Below are 22410 nucleotides of genomic sequence, written 5' to 3' on the forward strand. Positions count from 1 at the left end.
CAATTTTCCTCACTTTACAGGGAAAAAATTCCTTCCCGACTCCGATCAGGCAATCAGAATAACTCTCTGGATCAACTATAGCCTCTCTAGTAGCTATAGCCTGTAATATTATTACACTCCAGAAATACATCCAGGCCCCTCTTGAACTCTTTTAGTGAACTCACCATCACCACCTCCTCAGGCAGAGAGTTCCATAGTCTCACTGCCCCTACCGTAAAGAATCCTCTTCTATGTTTGTGTACAAACCTTCTTTCCTCCAGACGCAGAGGATGTCCCCTCGTCACAGTCACAGTTCTGGGGATAAATAGCTGATGGGATAGATCTCTGTACTGACCCCTGATACATTTATACATAGTAATAAGATCTCCCCTCAGTCGTCTTTTTTCTAAAGTGAATAACTATCATGTTGATAATCTTTCTGGGTACTGTAGTCCCCCCATTCCAGTTATTACTTTAGTTGCCCTTCTCTGTACCCTCTCTAGCTCTGCTATGTCTGCCTTGTTCACAGGAGCCCAGAACTGTACACAGTACTCCATGTGTGGTCTGACTAGTGATTTGTAAAGTGGTAGGACTATGTTCTTATCACTGGCATCTATGCCCCTTTTGATGCAACCCATTATCTTATTGGCCTTGGCAGCAGCTGCCTGACACTGGTTTTTACAGCTTAGTTTGCTGTTTATTAAAATTCCTAAGTCCTTTTCCATGTCAGTGTTACCCAGTGTTTTACTATTTAGTATGTACTGGTGACTTGCATTATTCCTTCCCATGTGCATAACCTTACATTTGTCAGTGTTAAACTGTATCTGCCCCTTCTCTGCCCAAGCCTTCAATCTATCCAGATCCATCTTCAGTGGTATACTGTTCTCTTCTGTGTTAATTACTTTACACAGTTAAGTGTTGTCTGCAAAGATTTATATTTTACTGTGCAAGCCTTGTACAAGATCATAAAAGTGAATAGGGCCCCATACTGACCCCTGTGGTACCCCACTTGTGACAGTGACCCAATCTGTGTGTGTACCATTAATAATCACCCTATGTTTTCGATCACTGGACATGCTGGGAGTTGTCGTTTTCTCCTCTTATATCCCTTGCTGAAAAGCCCTCTGATATCCTTTAATAAACACCTGGGCATGCTGGGATTTGTAGTTCTCTCCTCCTCAACCTCATTCTTGTAATATCTTCTAATATCATATAATAACAGCCTGCACATTCTGGAAGTTGTAATTCTCTCATTATAGACCTCCTTCCTAAAACATCCTCGATATCTCATAATAATGACCTGAGCATACTGGGAGTTGTAGCCCTCTCCTCTTATACCTCCCTGCAATCTCTCTTGACACTGGTATATAGATTATGCTTTCCATTCTGTGTGTTGTATCGTCACCCACTATCTCGGGAATGTTGTCCTCCTTTTGGGGGTTATAAAAGCGGTCAGCCTAACCTATTATATAATGGATGAACTACATGTAAGGTTGCCACTTTATTCCAGCAGATTACCCCTCCCTGTAATACTGGCTAGTGGTTTACCAGGCAGGTGGCAACCCTAGTGGAGACCCGGCACCCCACCGATTTGCTGTTTTCAGCAACCTGGATTCAAACAGTGGATGGAGCCAAAAGCCAAAGGCTCCATCCACTGTGCAGTGGCCTTAAAGTTGCCACCATACTACAGTTTGTAACGGGGTGGTTCTGCCCCTTTAAATTATTTTATCCATGCTTTCAGTGTCCCTGGGGGTGCAGAGGAAGCCTGGCAGTCATGTATGAAGTCTGTCTTCTTTACCTGTCTTCTTGTGTCTGTAAAGAGGCCCAGCACCAATCAGTAATGTGGCTGACGATCAGTCAGACGTCTAGGCTCAGTCAAGGAGAGAAGACACAAGAGGCAGTTGTGGGGAAGATGACAGTTAGAAGGAGGGAAGGGAGTGTCTAATGGCCTCCATAGCGTGGTCCTGACAAGAGAGCCCTGATTCTCGTGCCCTGCCACATCTTGTTAGCTTGAGTTGTCAGAAACTGCAACCGAGATTTGTAACTATAGGGCCGTGTGCCTCAGGGAAAGACTGACAGCATCAAGCTGTTTGCCTGAAATTGGCAAGCTTATAATAACAATGTAACCATCAAGCTTAGTACCTAGTGGCGAATGTAACCGCTAAGCACAGCGTCTCCTGCTTGAGTAAAGTCAAGATGCAAGTGTCTGTTTCATGGCTGCCCCATCCTCAAGGTGGGTTTCAGGATATGATTCATTGAGGGTTACATATAAATCTGACCAGACCATGCTGTTAGTCTGTTAATTTACATGGTGTGGTCTGGAAGGGGTTAAGTAAGAGCCACTGGTCTGGGTACTAGGTGTCAGTATCTGGACCAGTGGCTGTCAGTAAAAGAACAAACTTGCTCAGGAAACCATGCGATCGCCTGGGGACCATAAGTACACTGCTCAAAAAAATAAAGGGAACACTTAAACAACACAATGTAACTCCAAGTCAATCACACTTCTGTGAAATCAAACTGTCCATTTAGGAAGCAACACTGAGTGACAATCAATTTCACATGCTGTTGGGCAAATGGGATAGACAACAGGTGGAAATTATAGGCAATTAGCAAGACACCCCCAATAAAGGAGTGGTTCGGCAGGTGGTGACCACAGACCACTTCTCAGTTCCTATGCTTCCTGGCTGATGTTTTGGTCACTTTTGAATGCTGCCGGTGCTTTCACTCTAGTGGTAGCATGAGACGGAGTCTACAACCCACACAAGTGGCTCAGGTAGTGCAGCTTATCCAGGATGGCACATCAAAGCGAGCTGTGGCAAGAAGGTTTTCTGTGTCTGTCAGCGTAGTGTCCAGAGCATGGAGGCGCTACCAGGAGACAGGCCAGTACATCAGGAGACGTGGAGGAGGCCGTAGGAGGGCAACAACCCAGCAGCAGGAGCGCTACCTCTGCCTTTGTGCAAGGAGGAACAGGACGAGCACTGCCAGAGCCCTGCAAAATGACCTCCAGCAGGCCACAAATGTGCATGTGTCTGCTCAAACGGTCAGAAACAGACTCCATGAGGGTGATATGAGGGCCTGACGTCCACAGGTGGGGGTTGTGCTTACAGCCCAACACCGTGCAGGACGTTTGGCATTTGCCAGAGAACACCAAGATTGGCAAATTCGCCACTGGCGCCCTGTGCTCTTCACAGATGAAAGCAGGTTCACACTGAGCACATGTGACAGATGTGACAGAGTCTTGAGACGCCGTGGAGAACGTTCTGCTGCCTGCAACATCCTCCAGCATGACCGGTTTGGCATTGGGTCAGTAATGGTGTGGGGTGGCATTTCTTTGGAGGGCCGCACAGCCCTCCATGTGCTCGTCAGAGGTAGCCTGACGGCCATTAGGTACCGAGATGAGATCCTCAGACCCCTTGTGAGACCGTATGCTGGTGCGGTTGGCCCTGGGTTCCTCCTAATGCAAGACAATGCTAGACCTCATGTGGCTGGAGTGTGTCAGCAGTTCCTGCAAGACGAAGGCATTGATGCTATGGACTGGCCTGCCCATTCCCCAGACCTGAATCCAATTGAGCACATCTGGGACATCATGTCTCGCTCTATCCACCAACGTCACGTTGCACCACAGACTGTCCAGGAGTTGGCAGATGCTTTAGTCCAGGTCTGGGAGGAGATCCCTCAGGAGACCGTCCGCCACCTCATCAGGAGCATGCACAGGCGTTGTACGGAGGTCATACAGGCACGTGGAGGCCACACACACTACTGAGCTTCATTTTGACTTGTTTTAAGGACATTACATCAAAGTTTGATCAGCCTGTAGTGTGTTTTTCCACTTTAATTTTGAGTGTGACTCCAAATCCAGACCTCCATGGGTTGAAAAATTTGATTTCCATTTTTTTATTTTTGTGTGATTTTGTTGTCAGCACATTCAACTATGTAAAGAACAAAGTATTTCAGAAGAATATTTAATTAACTCAGATCTAGGATGTGTTATTTTTGTGTTCCCTTTATTTTTTTGAGCAGTGTATATATGCAGGTTATCCAAACTGGAGTATATTGACAAAGTGTGGTCAGAAAAGAGGTTAAAGGTCTCTGCAGTAAAGCTACATTAACAATCACTAAAGGGTTAACTCTTCAGAACACTGCCATGAACATTAGTCATAGATACCTGTGACATCACAAGCATCTGTTCCATAAGGGAAGAACCCTTGTAGAAAGCCGGCGAGTGGCCATATTTGGTGCCGTATTTGATGGCCTGAGGACCTTGAGCTCGACTATCCCCACCCACCGCACCTTAATAAAATTTGGAGGTTCTAGCAGGAAGACCAATGGGAGGAAAGGGACATCCGCCTAGCCAACCAGATCAGCCCGGCTGCTGCACACCCCCCTCTACTATGTATGTAGCAGCCACATAGTGGCATTACCCTCTAAGCCCAAGGGAAGGGCAATCCTCCAGCCATGGTTCCCTAGAGGTTTCCCCCACAGGGGGTTTTCCTCTCCTGAGTGCTGGAGGGTGACTCTCTGTGAGTCGGGGGTTTGCCTTTTTTAATATTTTAAATAAACAAATTGGCCATTTATACCCCAATTAACATGTTCTGTGTCTTTATTCTGTGTCTTTATTTGCATTCTTTGGTTTCAGAGGTGTATGCATGATTTTCTCAGGGAGGAGGTTAAAGGGGTATTTCCAATCTGGGACATATATAGTATATATTGATATGATGTGCCATAAATGTCTGATAGGTACGAGTCCCATCTTTGGGACCTGCTCATTTGCCTGGAACAGGGGTCCAAAGTAAAAGAAGAGCACATTGCGCATGTGCAGTGTCCTCTCCATTTATTGCTATGGGAGTTCTAAAAATAGCAAGCACGTTTTCGGAAGTTCCGTAGCATCGAATGGAGAACAAGCAGCACAAGCGCTTGTTCCATAGAGGTGAATGAAGGGTGGCCGCACATGTGTGACTTACTGTCTGTACACTTCAGGGGCCCCATCCTATGTCATAATTGTCCCAAATGGGATTACCCCTTAAAGTGAAATTCATTATGAAATAACCAAGTTAGTAGAGCGTTGCTAGGACTCAGAGCAGTGTTAGGAGTCCCAGCACCGTTGCGCCGAATAATAATCACTGGTGACGGAGAGGGTCAACGACTCTTCAGGTGAACACTGTGGTTTGAATGGATCATTCCTTAACACCAGTTTTATGGCGTTGGAAAGTTTTGCGAATTTAGCCGCATGTCTCATTTTGTTATTCAGAAAAGGGTAATCCTAGGATTACCCTTTTCTGAATAATATTTTGACTTCAGGTAATCTAGAGCGCAGGCATGCATCAGTTCTGACCTCTCACTCAGGAATTAATTGTTATGTCTCATTTTGTGCCTAAATTGGAACAATGCCTGGCCTAAATATATAAATGCATATTATATATGTAATATTAGGGGATTACATAGAATAATAACCACACCTCCCCCTTGAGGAATGGGTTCTCACGTATCAAAGCTGTCTACCAGTAAGACTGTCTTCATTGCCCATAGCAACCAATCAGAAAGCAGCTTTCATTTTTCCTGAGCTCTGATTGGTTTCTAGGGGCAACAAAGAAAAATGAGGCCTAAGATGTACGTTGGAACAGATTTTTCGAATGTGTGTATAATCACAGTACACCAAGAACACCACAAGTCGCAGTCCCAGTGCACTCATTGTCAGGGGCGTGGCTAAAGGCTCATGGGCCCTGGTGCAAGAGTTCAGTTTGCACCCCCCCTTCACTCAGCGCTTCTGCACCTAGCTTTTCTGCTGCCCAAGGCAAATATTGAAATATGCCCCCCCCCCCTTCCCTCCAGTCGTACTGTTAAAGGGGTTGTCCTCTTTTTTACTACTGATGACCTATCCTCAGGATAGGTCATCAATATCAGATCAGTTGGGGTCCTCCGCCACTCCCGACGGTCAGCTATTTGAAGAGAGGGCAGCGCTCATATGATAGCTGCTTTCTCTGTTCTGTTCACCTGCTCGCCGTAGCATTTGCAGTGATGAGCAGGTAAACAGAGCAGAGAAGGCAGCGCTCATACAAAAAAAGAAAAAAAAAGCGGACAACCCCTTTAAGACATACTTGGAAAACATTACATAAAGCGCTACAGAACATACAGGGCAATACAGGGCCTCATATGTACCTCTTACATCCAGTGACTTCTCTGATGTAGATATTCTCTTTCCTCTTCTTCTCATGTCAGTCCAGACCACCATGGTGACTTCTTTCAGCCGCGCCTCGTCTCTGCAGAGTTTAACAAACAGACATCTTACTTTCCTACTTTTCCATCCTCCTCCTCCCCTTCTCAACACTCCATCCTGCCATCCCCAATACTGTGCCCATTGTACCCCTACAAATACCATCCACAGTGTCCCCATATGTGCTAGCCACTATGCCCGTCCAACAGAGCAACCACAGTGCTACCATAAGAGACAGCCATTGACAGCCAGGGACAACACGTGAGGCACAGTGGGCCGATGGGGGTAGTAGTATTTTTACTCATGGTTAGCAGAGCTCCCTGCGCCAGCATGCAGTGAAGGGAAGGACAGCACCAGTTCCTTTGTGGGCCCTCTCTGTTTGTCCAGGGATTCCCGCCAGATGGTGGTTGAGGTGCCCTTGGTGGAATGGGTTTTTAGGTGCCTTGGAGGCGGAGTTCCTGGTGTTCGTGACACCAGCACCATAAGGTGCAAGTAGGTGATAAGTTCGCACAATAAGGAGACCAGTTCTCTTAATAAATTCCCAGTACTTTACTGAAGCTGATCCAAAGGTCATCAATGTGCGCAAAAATCATTTACAGCAAGGCAGCTTCTACAATGGCTCAGGGTAGTTCCCAAAAGTTGCATAAGGGGAAGTTTTCCTCTTATAACAATCAATCCCTTGTTTCTCCAGGCTGGAGGGATGTACTATCTCTGCTGTACTGTATAGTTATATACTTCTGTATCCTCTCTAGGAATACTATCTCCTGACAGGTGTCCATTCTGTCTTTGGTTATGGTGGGCAGCTGGTAGCTTAGAATCTCTTCACCTAATGCACAGGAGAGTAGACCCTGATAAACGACAATTACCTTCCTTTGCCAATATTCTCACTGCCTCTCTGAGATGCCTGGATCTTCTGTAATCTTTCCATTCTATGGGCTGGTACTTGGAACTAACTCTGGAGTTTTGATGACTCTGCAAAATGGCTGCTGAGATGCAGCTTTTCCCATAGACATCACACTCTCCTCCTTCTTCTTCTTCTCTTCTCCAGAGAGCAGGGCGGAGTCAGCCCTAGGAGGCTTGTTAGAACCTGTGCAACTTTATGGGAACTCAGGCACAAGCACATTTTCATGAAACACAATCACAATATTAAGCAGTGTGTTTCAGGACACTGCACATATAAGTACCAGTTAAAACCCCAAAACATTTCGTCCACTGCCTCCATAACAATGATGAGCGGCAGGGGCAATATTCGAATTTGCGATATTTCGGGAATATTTGGGCGAATATTCGTGAATTCGAGATTTCGTAATCTCCAGTCATTATTTTCTTGATTGCGAAAATCTGCAATCATAAAATTCACAATAAAATTTCACGATACGAAAATTTGCGATCAACACTACTCCTAAAGTCAAAGATATTGCAGCCTTCTCACAGGCCCACAACCAAGAAGTAGTGAGGGATCATAGGTACTGATGAACAAAATCTAGAATATTCGCAATTACGAAGATATAGCACTATATTCTAGATATTCGCGATAAAAATTTGCAATTAGAATATTTGCGATCAACACTACTCCATAACTGCTAGCCATAGTTTTGTTGTTCCTCCACAAGTGCCAGCCACCCCTCACAACAATGCCAGTCACAGTTCCTGCATAACAGATAAATGTCCTATAAATCTCAGCCAAAACCCTCTAAGTTTCCACCAAATCCATAGATGTGCCACAATTGACAGCCATAGTGCGCCACAAGTGCCATAGCCTCCTCCAGAACAGTCTTTAACTTTGGTGACCATTTGTCTTTTTTTTTTTTTTCAGACATGTCCTCTTTCTGGGAACTAAACAAATTGCCCAGCCATTATTTATGAATTACCAAAAATGCCTGGGATTCTCAAGGGGGAAGGGGGTGGGAGTGGGGTGCACAGCAGCCGGGCACTATAATCTGCTACTGTGCAAGAGCTGAAGGACCTGTGATGACGTCCCACAGAAACACAGGAAGAACATACAAACTCCATGCAGATATTTTGCTTGATTGGCTTCGAACCTAGGATCCCAGTGCTGATAGGCACCAGTGCTAATCACTGAGCTACCGTGCTGCTTACATATGACTTTTTAATAGAAAGTTCACCCGTGGCTAGATTGGTGTGAAGGTGAGTTTTACATTTGCTCATCTCTATTTAGGCTACTTTCCCACTCGCATTTTGGGCGAATCCGTCATGGATCTGCAAAAATTGATCCGTTACAATAATACAGCCGCATGCATCCGTCATGAACGGATCCGTTTGTATTATCTGTAACATAGCCAAGATGGATCCGTCAGGAACTCCATTGAAAGTCAATGGAAAACGGATCCGTTTTCTATTGTGCCAGATTGTGTCAGAGAAAATGGATCTGTCCCCATTGACTTACATTGTGTGCCAGGACAGATCCGTTTGGCTCAGTTTTGTCAAGCGGTCAGCAAAACGCTCCAGGCAGCGCTTGTGTCCGCCTCCAGAGCAGAATGGAGACTGATCAGAGACAAACTGATGCATTCTGAGCGGATCCTTTTCCATTCAGAATGCATTAGGGAAAAACTGATACGTTTTGGACTGCTTGTGAGAGCCAATGATGGATCTCACAAACGGAAAGCCAAAACGCGAGTGTGAAAGTATCCTTACATGTTTATGCAAGTTCAGTTATAAAGGGGAACCCCAGGATTACAGAGAACGGGAGATCATGTAATATATGGCGAAGATCTGTCCTAGAGAGAGAGAATCAGTTTATTCTAATAGCAGCTCTCCACTCTGGATAATAGGGGGGGGGGGGATTTCGATAGGTGGTGTCCAGCTGGGACAGCAATATAAAAATATCTGATAACTAGATATATTTAAACGCTTTCTATAGTGCCCAAGAGTAGAGTTGAGCGGACACCTGGATGTTCGACGGGTTCGGCCGAACTTCACAAAAAGTTCGAGTTCGGGACCCAAACTTGACCCGAACTTGACCCTGAACCCCATTGAAGTCAATGGGGACCCGAACTTTTGAGCACTAAAATGGCTGTAAAAAAAGTCATGGAAAGGGCTAGAGGGCTGCAACTGGCAGCAAAATGTGGTTAAGAGCATGGCAAGTGTTCTGCAAACAAATGTGGATAGGGTAAATGACTTAAAATAACATAAAATACATAAAAATAAAAAATAATAATCTTGATCTTGGAGGACGAGGTCCATATGGAGTAGGAGGTTGAGGAGGCGGTGCATGTGGCGGTGTAGGTGGAAGCGGCGGTGGAGGATGAGGAGGTAGTCTACACTGCTTTTTTTTTTTTTGTTTTTTTTGTTTAAATTAGGATACACCTCAAAACATTGGGAAATATAACCTGTGATAACCCCCTCCAGCCGTGCTAAACAAACGTTCAGACAATACACTGGCTGCAGGGCAGTCCAGCACCTCCAAAGCGTAAAGGGCAAGCTCAGGCCATATGCCCAATTTGTAGACCCAGAAGTTGAAGGGGGCAGATCCATCAGTCAGTATGTGTATGCGTGTGCACACATACTGCTCCACCATGTCGCACGTCCCCATGTTGTCCACGATCCAATTGGATATCTGCTCTATCAACTTTCGATGTTCTTTTCTGCGCCTACCATGTTTATTACAGTTAGCGGCGAATCAGGGTTCCACGCCGGAGAAGGAGCGTGAGAAAGGGAGACCACATCCAAGGGAGGTCAATGGCTGCAATGTGATCGAGCGGAAATGTGGGACAAGTTATTAAAGCAGAAGGATCGAATAAAAAGGGCCAATTAAAGACGAATTTTAGAAATTTAAGTCCCTGTCACCTATGCAGAGCAGGGGTTTTTCATCGCCAGAAATGGGTTAATGTCACCCACCAATGGAACAGATGATTTTTAAAAATTTCGGTCCCTGTCACTCATGCAGAGCAGGGGTTTATTTACCGGCAAAAATTGTAAAATGTCACCCAAGAATGTAACAGAAAAATTTGTGAAATGTATTAACCTGTCTGCTCGGTAGAGCAGGGGTATATCACAGCCAAAAATTGGTGAATGTCACCCGACAATGTAACAGAAAAATTAGTGACATTTATTAACCTGTCAACTAGGTAGAGCAGGGGTATATCATAGCCAAAAATTGGTGAATGTCACCTGACAATGTAACAGAAAAATTTGTTAAATTTATTAACCTGTCAACTAGGTAGAGCAGGGTTATATCACAGCCAAAAATTGGTTAATGTCACCCAACAATGTAACAGATAAATTTGTGAAATTTATTAAGCTGTCAACTAGATAGAGCAGGGGTATATCACAGCCAAAAATTGGTGAATGTCACCCGACAACGTAACAGACAAATTAGTGAAATTTATTAAGCTGTCAACTAGGTAGAGCAGGGTTATATCACAGCCAAAAATTGGTGAATGTCACCCAACAATGTAACAGAAAAATTAGTGTAATTTATTAACCTGTCTACTAGGTAGAGCAGGGGTATATCACAGCCAAAAACTGGTGAATTTCACCCGACAATGTAACAGACAAATTAGTGAAATTTATTAACCTGTCTACTAGGTAGAGCAGAGGTATATCACAGCCAAAAATTGGTGAATTTCACCCGAAAATGTAACAGACAAATTTGTGAGATTTGTTTACCTGTCTACTAGGTAGAGCAGGGGTATATTACAGCCAAAAATTGGTGAATGTCACCCGAAAATGTAACAGACAAATTAGTGAAATTTGTTTACCTGTCTACTAGGTAGAGCAGGGGCATATCACAGCCAGAAATTGGTGAATTTCACCCGAAAATGTAACAGACAAATTAGTGAAATGACATAAAATAAAAAACATACAAATAAATCTAAACTTGATTTATGAGGTGGAGGTCCATATGGAGTAGGAGTTTGAGTAGGCGGTAGATGTAGCGGTGTAGGTGGAAGCGGCAGTGGAGGAGGACGAGGTAGCCAACACTAGTTTTTGGTTAAATTATTATTATTTTTTTTAAATTAGGGTACCCCCCTAAAAGAGTGGGAAAAAAAAATACGACAATGAGCAATTGCGCTGCAGTATAACAATGGCTGGGTAAGGCCGGTATACATGTCTATTCTGCACAAGGTATGGAAAAGTCCTGTCGGCTCCATGCCTAGATCATTTTAATGAACGTGAGCTTGTTCACATTGGCTGTGGACAAGCGGCTGTACTTGTCTGTGATAACTCCACAGGCAGCGCGTCTACCAGCATGCGCTTGTACTCGTGCATCTTACGATCATGCTCCAGTGAGGGAATTAAGGATGGTACGTTGTCCTTGTAACGGGAATCCAGCAGCGTGGCCACCCAGTAATCAGCATAAGTTACAATGTGGGCAACTCGGGGGTCATTGTGGAGACACTGCAGCATGTAATCGCTCATGTGTGCCAGGATGCCCAGAGACAATGAAAAGCTGTCCTCTGTGGGAGGTGTATAGTCTGTGTCCTCTGTATCCCCCCAGCCGAGCACCAGTGATAGCCATGAGTTGGTTTGGGTGCCACCCCGCAGTGAACACGGTTCCTCATCCTCCACCTCATCATCCTCCAGAACCTGGCTGAACAATTGTGTACCTGCCGTTTGTGGGTGCAGTAACCCACCCTCGGAGCCACTTGTGAATGACTGGCCGGAAACCCTACAAAATGATCCCTCTTCCTCCTCCTCCTCCTGTGCCACATCCTCTTCCATCATCGCCAGAAGAGTTTTTTTCAAGGAGGCATAGAAGTGGGATAGTAACGCTGAGAATGGCATTATCGGCACTGGCCATGTTGGTGGAGTACTCGAAACAGCGCAACAAGGAACACAGGTCTCGCATGGAGGCCCAGTCATTGGTGGTGAAGTGGTGCTGTTCCGCAGAGCGACTCACCCGTGCGTGCTGAAGCTGAAACTTCACTATCGCCTGATGCTGCTCGCACAGTCTGGCCAACATGTGCAAGGTGGAGTTCCACCTTGTGGGCACGTCACATATGAGGCGGTGAGCGGGAAGGCTGAAGTTACGCTGCAGCGCTGACAGGCGAGCAGCAGCAGGATGAGAACGCTGAAGCGCGCACAGACGGCCTGCACTTTTTGCAGCAGCTCTGACATATAGGGGTAATTTTTAAGGAACCTCTGAAACACCAAATTCAGCACATGTGCCAGGCAAGGGATGTGCGTCAAACCGGCTAGTCCCAGAGCTGCTACGAGATTTCGCCCAATATTAGACACCACCAGGCCGGGCTTGAGGCTCACTGGCACCAACCACTCATCGGTCTTTTGTTCCATGCCCATCCACAGCTCCTGCGCGGTGTGGGGTTTGTCCCCCAAACAGATACGTTTTAAAACTGCCTGCTGTCGTTTACCCCTGACTGTGCTAAAGTTGGTGGTGAAGGTATTACGTTGACCGGATGAGGAGGCGGTAGAGGATGAGGAAGCGCAGTAGGAGGAGGAAGCAACAGGAGGCAAACTGAAGCACCCTGCAATCCTCGGTGGTGGAAGGACATGCGCCAAACTGCTATCCGCCTCAGGCCCAGCCGCCACTGCATTTACCCAGTGTGCTGTTAGGGACATATAACATCCCTGACCGTGCTTACTGATCCACCTATCCGTAGTTAGGTGGACCTTGCCACAGATGGCGTTGCGCAGTGCACACTTGATTTTGTCCCCCACTTGGTTGTGCAGGGAAGGGATGGCTCGCCTGGAAAAGTAGTGGCGGCTGGGTACGACGTACTGTGGGACAGCCACCGCCATAAGGCTTTTAAAAATCTCTGTCTCTACCAGACGGAATGACAGCATTTCAAAGGCCAGTAATTTTGAAATGCTGTCATTCAGGGCCAGGGATCACGGGTGAATAGGGGGGTACTTCCTCTTCTTCTCCAGTGTTTGGGAGATGGAGAGCTGAACGCTTCCGTGGGACATTGTGGAGATGCTTGGTGACCCAGGTGGTGGTGTTGCTGGCAGATCCTCAGTTTTTTACCAATCTCTCCAACACTCCCCCTGACCCTCCCTTCCATCCATCCTAATCATCTCTCCAGTACTCATTTACACATTCATACATCCATTCTCCTATTATCCTCCAACCAGTTCATTCCATCTTTAATAAATCAATTGCCATGTCACAGTCATGCTGTCACCCTCTCACACATAACGATATCTATGGTGCAGCGCTTCTCTCCTCTAGACTATCAGGGAAGACACCGATGAGAGGAGGATCAGTGTCTCTCTTTGATCGCTTCGCTCCCTTAGAAAGCATTGACACTGCTAACAAGCACACTTGCCGTGCCGCTCAACAAAGCGGCCGGCATTCCAGCGCTGTGTGACCCCGCCCCCTGCCCTCCCGATATCAACCCCTGTGTTAGCTCGCGCAGACCTCCCTGCCTGCGCGCCCTTTCCACATGTGCCACGTGCAAGACTGTAGCGAGAACGCTGCAATAAACCGCTACACAAACTCCATCCACAAGAGTTCCACATCAAAAGTTTTGTTAACTGCTCCTCATCGTATATAATCTACCTTCTGGAATGTGAGTGTGGACTACAATATGTAGGTCGCACGATACAAACACTCAGAGAACGCCTTAGCAAACACAGGTCAAATATCATGAAGGGTTTCCTGAAACATAGCGTTGAATTGAACAGATCGACGTAAACTGCTTGGAGAGATATAGGACACTTTTTTTATAGTATTTTATAGTATTTTATTTTATTTTTCCCTCCATAATATTCCCGTATTATTTATCTTCTCTTTCCCCTTTTTTTCTTTTTTCTTTTTTTCCTTCTTCTAATTCCCCCTTCTTTCTGTCTTTTATCATTGCAGATTTTTGCTTTTACCTTTTAGTCACAAGCTCCCAGCCTTACAACCTAACCCCAGATTCATTCAATTATACGTCTTGGTTTTAATTAATCATATTCTCCTCATTACTATACCGGAGCACTATCATCACCAATTACATTTATTTATTTAATTATTCATTTATTTATCTCATTATATTTATATCCATGTTTAATATTATTTCCTTTCCCGTATAATTCTACCTCCCTAGTCTTTATCCCCCAAAAATGTTTTACCAATCTCTCCAACACTCCCCCTGACCCTCCCTTCCATCCATCCTAATCATCTCTCCAGTACTCATTTAGACATTCATACATCCATTCTCCTATTATTCTCCAACCAGTTCATTTCATCTTTAATAAATCAATTGCCATGTCACAGTCATGCTGTCACCCTCTCACACATAACGATATCTATGGTGCAGCGCTTCTCTCCTCTAGACTATCAGGGAAGACATCGATGAGAGGAGGATCAGTGTCTCTCTTTGATCGCTTCGCTCCCTTAGAGAGCATTGACACTGCTAACAAGCAAACTTGCCGTTTTTTAATTTTTACTTATTTTAATTCTTACTTATTCATCTATCTATTTATGTACATAAGGATATACCTACAGATCTCTTTTTATATATATTTTCTTATATTCAATGATGTATTTGCCCATTTAATTAAGTGTTCTTATTTATCTATATATTTATTTATGCAAATATATATCCATAGATCTCTATATATCAAATTCTATATACGACTTTTATACGTACATATACATCTATTTTTTACTATCTATGTTCCTTGTAGACTTGATAAAGGGGTCGTCGAGACCCCGAAATGCGTTGTTTCATAATAAACTTTGTTGTATCCTGCAACGGGTTGTGGTAATGCGCCTTATGATCGTCTATTAGCTGGATCACTCCATCATGACAAGCTGAGATACGTTTTCCAATTTTTACCCGAGTGGCGACCTTGCCTTCGCCCCAAGGGTTCCCTGACGCATCTGGCAGCAGCAACCTGTGACCTACAAATCTCACAGCCTACCTTCAATACGGTTGCACCTGATTTCGGTGCAACCAAAACAGGTGAGTTTATCGTATCCACCTGCTTTTGAAGGAAGCTGTTGTATCTTGACTTATTTACCCTATGAGCGCCTCTCTCATCCTGTGGCCGTAACCTTACTGTATTGTCCCGAGTTGTTTGGGTTAAGAGTGTATAACTCACTCTGAGATACGGCGGCTCTAGGTTTCTCCAAGAGAATCACCCACGAACAAACATGGATTACTGTGAACATCGACTACATGAGTGGAATAAACTAACCAACATATGGTCAACAGCCACGGCTGATCCCCTTTCGCATAAAGAAACAACAATAGACCCAGCCTCCAAACAGATGATCGACTCTAAAGAACTGGCGGAACTGTTCTACAAACTTGAGTCCAGTTTGAAGGAAGAGATACAGCACCACTTGGACTGGATTCTTTTGGAAACCTACTTAAAAGAATCCCTCATTCCACGTGGATTGAGATTTAGACTCAATAGCCCTTTTCCGAATGACATAGGATTTACAAAAGACTGGAACGAATACATGTTAGAGTACGCCAGAGGCTTGATTACACGCCTCATAAGCAAACGGGAATCTTTATGCCAAGATCTCAAACACCAAATTAAAACACACTCCGACCAGTTGTACAAACACAAAAAACATATGGACTACACCAAATATGACAGACAAATTACCAGTAGGTTATTGCAATACGAACGTGAAACAATTCAAAAGAAAACATCAAAACTCAATAGAGATAGAACTGATTTTAGAACAAACAACATTCAATTTTGGCTGAGTAAAAACAAGGACAGAAGCACTGGTAGAAATGACAGTAGTAAAAATGTTACTAATGAAAACCGTTCCCAGGCCCCTTAATACTAAACGCATCCCAACTGGGACGGCACCACACAGCCAGGCTAGAGCTAGCACGGGACCTCCCTCCACAAAATACAATAAACCACAAAGTGTACGTCTGAAAAATTACCAATATACCAGATCAAAATCCCAACAACCTTATTTTTCCCAACCCACCCCCCCGGTCACACAGACACTAATACATACACAAACCCTATCTTCTAAAAAAACTACGGAGCCAACCTCGTCCGGACAAGAAACCAACCCAGCCACAACCCACACCCCGCCCAGCCAATCCAGTCAGGTTGACACCGCCACTTCAACACTTCCACACTCTTTTTCCATCCACCCGGAATCCAACACAGGTACTCCCATATTCTTCACTCCCCATACATACCACCAAGAGACCGCCAATTATCCCCAGTACCCATAAATCTACCCCTCAACTTTCCCCCCACCTTCTTCTCTTCAGCCCAAACCACCAGTCAAGATGACACTTCCACGTTTGATGACTCTCTTCTCACCATCCACAGCACAAGCAGCCCCGAGGATTTACTTGAACCCCTAGACCAGACCTACAATACCTCTGTCTTTTTTACCACTTCCGGGGACCCTAACCCCACACGCAAGTTATGTTTTAAAACAACCTTCAAGGACCACCTCAATCATAACAGATTTCTTCAAACCGAAAGTGGGGCAACCCCAAAAAGGCAAAAAAAGAAAAAATGCAGAAGAAGCCGGAGAGGAGGAATTAAAAACCGATACAAGACAAGTAATAGAACAAACAACACAAAAAAAATCCTCAAGATCAACAAAGCCCCAAGAGGAACAAAACCTCACAAGAATGAAGATTTTTGACCTCTCGAAATCTAACCTAATCACCGCACAAATGACACTACTCGAAAGAGGGCTTTCTTTTTGTCCGGCCGAGAAGTTTAATGAGTTCCAACTCTTCGTCGACCTGAATTGTTTTATTAGAAGTATCACACTACAGAGACACTTCGCCATTAAAGCGAAACAAGTCACTAAAAACAAAGAGAACGACGATCTAGGAACCTCGGACCCCACCACTACGACGCACACCAACCTCAAACCGAAATCCTTATTTAACCCAACCCACCATAAAGGAAACCATATAGACACTTTTTTTCTCTCTAGTTTCGGACGAGGTCAGGAACATTAACAGCAATGTGAGGATCAAATCTAATCTCAGCCTAGAGGAGAAAAAAGCGCTAAAAGAACTCAGCAATGACAAACAACAGGTCATCAGAAGCGCAGATAAGGGAGGTGGAATTGTTATACAAAAAAGAGAAGACTACATCTGGGAAGCACATAGGATCCTAGGAGACCTTTCGTACTATGAACCCCTCCCCTATAACCCCCTCAAAGAAGATGCAAAGGAATTGGAAATATTATTAAAAAAAGCAGAAGAAGACCACGTCCTCAACAAAAAGGAGAAAGAATTTATAACCATCGACTTTCCTACTATGGCGATCTTTTATCACCTCCCCAAAGTACATAAGGACACAAACAATCCTCCCGGGAGACCTATAATTTCAGGCATTAACTCACTAACAAGTAACCTCACACTATGTGGACATTTTTTTTACAAAAACATGGCATCAACCTCTGCTCCTACTTAAGGGATTCCTCCCAACTCATTTCACTACTCAAAGACACCAACTGGGACCCCTCATATCACTGACTGACATTGGACGTTGCCTCCCTTTATTCAAATATTCCACAAAAGGCAGGCATTAATACATCCAACTACTATCTAGACACCGACGACCAATTGTCCCCCAAACATAAGATTTTCATCAGTGAAGCGATTAGGTTCATTCTGACACATAACGTGTTCACGTTTGAAAACAAAATCTACAAACAGCAGAAAGGAACCGCGATGGGGACGCGTTTTGCGCCAAGCTTCGCGAATCTCTATATGGGTCGTTTTGAGGAGGAATTCATCTATAACCAACATGAATGGAGTAACAAGATTGTGTTCTATAAACGCTGTATCGATGACCTGATCATCATATGGAAGGGTAATAATGAGGAAGTCGAGGCCTTCGTGTCTTACCTGAACTCCAACGATTGGAACCTTAATTTTACAGTTAATAGCTCAACAACTTCAATTGAATATTTGGACCTCCTGCGATACACTAATAATGAAACTATCCTGACCAAAACATTTTTTAAAAAGGTGGATGGAAATAACTATTTAGATTTCAGAAGTGCACATTACAGTAAGTGGAAAAAGAACATACCCTTTAGCCAATTCAAACGAATACGCCGGTACTGCTCAACTACAACTGAATTCACAACACAAAGCGAAATACTAAGATCTAGATTCCAAAATAAAAAATACCCAAACGGGATCATAAATGGGGCCTTTGAACGTGCAAAGAACCTCACTCAAAGTGAATGCCTCGAGACTAAAACGAAACTAAAAGGATTAGAGGAGTCAAAGAAGTACAGACCCTCGTTCATTACCACCTACAATCTGAATCACGCCAAGTTAAGGAACATTCTAACAAAACATTGGCACATTCTGAAAAACGACCCCTATCTTAGACACAATATTCCACAAAATCCACAGATTACATTCAGGAGAGTGAGGACCTTGAAGAATGTACTGGTCCCTAGCAAGTTGAAACAAAAAGAGCCCCCCCAAAAAAACGATGTGCATTCTGATACTGTGGGCAGTTATAAATGTAATCACACCCTGTATAAGTGCTGTAATAGTATATCCCATCGAATAAAAGAGTTTAGAAGCAAGAGTTCCACATCAAAAGTTTTGTTAACTGCTCCTCATCGTATATAATCTACCTTCTGGAATGTGAGTGTGGACTACAATATGTAGGTCGCACGATACAAACACTCAGAGAACGCCTTAACAAGGACAGGTCAAATATCATGAAGGGTTTCCTGAAACATAGCGTGTCCCGACACTTTTTCACTGTCCACAATAAAGATCCTACAAAGCTGATGATCACTCCAATTGAACAGATCGACGTAAACTGCTCGGAGAGATATAGGACACTCTTTTTATAGTATTTTATTTTTCCCTCCATAATATTCCCGTATTATTTATCTTCTCTTTCCCCCTTTTTTTTTTTCTTTTTTTCCTTCTTCTAATTCCCCCTTCTTTCTGTCTTTTATCATTGCAGATTTTTGCTTTTACCTTTTAGTCACAAGCTCCCAGCCTTACAACCTAACCCCAGATTCATTCTATTATACGTCTTGGTTTTAATTAATCATATTCTCCTCATTAATATACCGGAGCAGTATCATCACCAATTACATTTATTTATTTTAGAGGTGGGACGAATCCAATTTTTTTCGAATCCGAATCCGAAAAGGTTCTCGAATATATCGAATCTTTCGAATCTCGAATCCTACGAATCCTGTACATAATTGTGTGAACGCACGGTGTAAGAAACAAAGTCAGACCGCGTCAGTTTGTCTGAACCTCCACCTCCCAGTCACGGTCGCACCCTATATGACCGCGATGACCCCTGCTATGACCCCTGCTCCTATCACTACAGAACATACAGGGTAATACAGCCACATACCTCTTACATCCAGTGACGTCTCTTGTAGATGTTCTCTTTCCTCATCTTCTCCTTTCAGACCTTCAGACCAGACCACCATTTTTCAGCCATTTTTCGTCTCTGCAGCTTGACAAAAAAAAAAATCTTAGTTTACTACTTTTCCATCATCCTCCCATCTTCTGGACAAATCATCCTAACACCCCCAATACTGTTCCGCTGTGCTCCCCAATACTATACTGCAGAAACAGATAATACCCCTGATAATACTAGTACCACACAGAGCCCCCCATATAAAATACCCCTTCTTTGTGGCCTCAGTAGATGCCCCCATAGTACCCCCCAATAATGTGCCAATAAAAAGTGGCCCCACAGTGCCACCCAATAATGTGCCAGTAAGTGTCCCCATAGATGCCCCCCTAATCATGTGCCAGTATCAAGTGCGGAGTGCCTCTCTCCTCCCCCCATGTGCCGGTATCATAGTGCCATCTCCCCCCCAATGTGCCCGTATCATAGTGCCATCTCCCCCCATAATGTGCCTGTATCATAGTGCCTTCCCCCAATGTGCCAGTAGTATCATAGTGCCTCTCACCTCTCCCCCTGGCATTCACAGATCCCCCCATCCCATAACAGTGCCATCCACAGACCCCCCACCCCATAACAGTGCCATCCACAGACCCCCCATCCCATAACAGTGCCATCCACAGACCCCCCCCATCCTATAACAGTGCCATCCACAGACCCCCTCCCATCCTATAACAGTGCCATCCACAGACCCCCTCCCATCCTATAACAGTGCCATCCACAGACCCCCCCCATCCTATAACAGTGCCATCCACAGACCCCCCATCCTATAACAGTGCCATCCACAGACCCCCCATCCTATAACAGTGCCATCCACAGACCCCCCCACCCTATAACAGTGCCATCCACAGACCCCCCCCACCCTATAACAGTGCCATCCACAGACCCCCCCTACCCCATAACAGTGCCATCCACAGACCCCCCCCACCCTATAACAGTGCCATCCACAGACACACCCCCCACCCCTTAACAGTGTCATCCACAGACCCCCCTCATTGCCACTCCAGTAGTTATAAAATGTGTAATTCTGATTAATAATCATGCTGCCCCCTCTGTCTGTAGTATAACATTCAATGAATCTTACTTACAGGGCTATTGCTATCGTAATGCAGGCCGGCTGGGCAGACGAGCGGCAGCGTCACTGACTGACGTCACCTGCCTGCGCCGCCTGCTTCATTCATAAAGCAGGCGGCGCAGGCAGGTGACGTCAGTCAGTGACGCTGCCGCTCGTCTGCCCGGCCGGCCTGCATTAAGATAGCAGTAGCCCTGTAAGTAAGATTCATTGAATGTTATACTACAGACAGAGGGGGCAGCATGATTATTAATCAGAATTACACATTTTATAACTGTACTGGAGCGGAGGGGCCAGAGCACAGTGAACGCACCGGCCCCCAGCTCCGCCTCCCAGTCCCTCCCACCGGATTCGTCGGATTCGTTTCAGGCAAATTACGTCGGGAATCGAGTCCACGAATCAAGATTCGAGGGATTCGTGGATTCGACTAATCCCCCGTCCCATCTCTAATTTATTTAATTATTCATTTATTTATCTCATTATATTTATATCCATGTTTAATATTATTTCCTTTCCCGTATAATTCTACCTCCCTAGTCTTTATCCCCCAAAAATGTTTTACCAATCTCTCCAACACTCCCCCTGACCCTCCCTTCCATCCATCCTAATCATCTCTCCAGTACTCATTTACACATTCATACATCCATTCTCCTATTATTCTCCAACCAGTTCATTCCATCTTTAATAAATCAATTGCCATGTCACAGTCATGCTGTCACCCTCTCACACATAATGATATCTATGGTGCAGCGCTTCTCTCCTCTAGACTATCAGGGAAGACATCGATGAGAGGAGGATCAATGTCTCTCTTTGATCGCTTCGCTCCCTTAGAGAGCATTGACACTGCTAACAAACACACTTGCCGTGCCGCTCGAAGAAAGCGGCCGGCATCCCAGCGCTGTGTGACCCCGCCCCCTGCCCTCCCGATATCAACCCCTGTGTTAGCTCGCGCAGACCTCCCTGCCTGCGCGCCCTTTCCACATGTGCCACGTGCAAGACTGTAGCGAGAACACTGCAATAAACCGCTACACAAACTCCATCCACAATTGAAATAAGGTAACTATCTTCAAATGGATACACTTATATACCCACAGACTGTTACAGATATTCAAAGGTCCACTTCTCCAAAACAGTTACATACATATAGAGGGGGAGGAGAGGAAAAGGGGAGAAAGAGAAAGGAGAAGGGAGAAAGAAGAAAAAAGGGGAAAAGAAGGAAAGGAGAGAAAGGGGAAAAGGGAAAGGTATATATCTACCTGTTAGTCTATCCTAGCCAACGTTTTAAATACCTTCCCTCTCTGTTTTACATGACCGCATAGGCATCGACACGCGCCATTTTTAGAAGAAACCAGGCAGTATACACCCAGCTGCACTTAAACTAGGGTGACATAGGTACTTTTTAATACGTAAACATTTTCTGTCAATGTGTATCAACGTATGTCAATCTTACCAACATAATATGTCTCGTCACATTGAATTATGTACACGTTAGTTATGTGGATAATGAATTATGTATACACTATTATTATATATATTTACTGATGAACTTATGTTATTGAGGTATTTACTCACTCAATCAAATTTCAATTTTTACTTATTCTAATTCTTACTTGTTCATCTATCTATTTATGTACATAAGGATATACCTACAGATCTCTTTTTAGATATATTTTCTTATATTCAATTATGTATTTGCCCATTTAATTAAGTGTTCTTTTTTATCTATATATTAATTTATTTATGCAAATATATATCCATAGATCTCTATATATCAAATTCTATATACGACTTTTATACGTACATATACAGTACAGACCAAAAG

Source organism: Bufo bufo, chromosome 2 (assembly GCF_905171765.1).
Source record: "Bufo bufo chromosome 2, aBufBuf1.1, whole genome shotgun sequence".
In the NCBI taxonomy this organism is placed as follows: Eukaryota; Metazoa; Chordata; class Amphibia; order Anura; family Bufonidae; genus Bufo; species Bufo bufo.